The following is a 1,212-nucleotide window of genomic DNA, read 5'->3' as shown; positions in this document are numbered from 1 at the left end:
TTTAATTTCTTTCAACAATGTTTTGTAGTTTTCATTGTATAAGTCTTTTATCATTTTAGTTAATTTCAAATAAAAATTCTTTTTGATAATATTGTAAATGGAATTGTTTTTGCAATTTCTTTTTCAGATTGTTCATTGTTAGTGTATTGAAGATGCAACAATTTTTGCATGTTGATTTTTACCCTGCTTTATTGCTGAATTAATTTATTAGTTCTAACAGTTTTTTTGGTAGAATCTTTAGAATTTTCTTCATTTAAGGTAACAGAGAGCACAGTTCTCTATGAACAGAGACAATTTTATTTTTCCTTTCCAATTTTGATATCTTTTATCTCTTTTTCTTGACTCATTGCTCTGACTAGAACTTCCAGTACTATGTTGAATAGAAGTCCTGAAAATGGGCATTCTTGCCTTGTTTTTCATCTTAGAGAAAAAGCTTTCGATCTTTCCCCACAGACATGTTCTCTGTGGGTTTTTCATATAGGCTTATATTATGTTGATGTAGTTTCTATCTATTCCTAATTTATTAAGTGTTTTTATCACAAAAGGATATTGAATTTTGTCAGATATTTCTGTATCAATTAAGATGATCATGTGGGATTTTACTCCCTTCATTCTGTTAATGTGGCATATTTCTGTTTTGTCTGGCCAAACAGCTAAAATCACCTCAAAAATGGTGGCAGGGGAGTTACCACAAGGGACAACTCTAAACTGTCCTGAGATGGGGCAGCTGAGTTTCCAAAGAAAGAAGCACTAAATTCCAGAGTGATCAGTCCAAATCATTTATTACAGCATTTCTTACATCAAACAGCAAAAAAAAATAAAAGATGTTCTACCTTAGTATGTCTGCAACAAAGGCATCAGATTATGAAGTTTACATGATGATTTAAGGAATCTGGCTCTGGGCCAGAATTAGTTTCTACGTGTTTAACAAGACAGTGTATTTTTCAGTGTTTTCAAGCAACATCCTAAACAGCTTCATCAAGGCCTGGGAATGTTCAAGGTCTCAGGTTGGGTTCTAGCCTGCAAAAAAAAAAAAAAAAAGCATCTGGCTGTGTCACGAAGCAGTCAAGGTATTCTGTGTTTCTAGGTCAGGACAAAGAAAGAAAGCAGGGAGAAATTGTGGGACGGTACAGTTGGATTAATTGACTTTTATACATTGAAACATCCTTGCATTCCAGGGGGAAAAAATCCCACTTGGTCATGGTGTATAAT

This window comes from Propithecus coquereli, unplaced genomic scaffold (genome assembly GCF_000956105.1).
Source record: "Propithecus coquereli isolate 6110/MARCELLA unplaced genomic scaffold, Pcoq_1.0 Scaffold17, whole genome shotgun sequence".
Taxonomy (NCBI): Eukaryota; Metazoa; Chordata; class Mammalia; order Primates; family Indriidae; genus Propithecus; species Propithecus coquereli.
The sequence above is the reverse complement of the archived record's forward strand: the minus strand, read 5'-3'. Positions refer to the sequence as shown.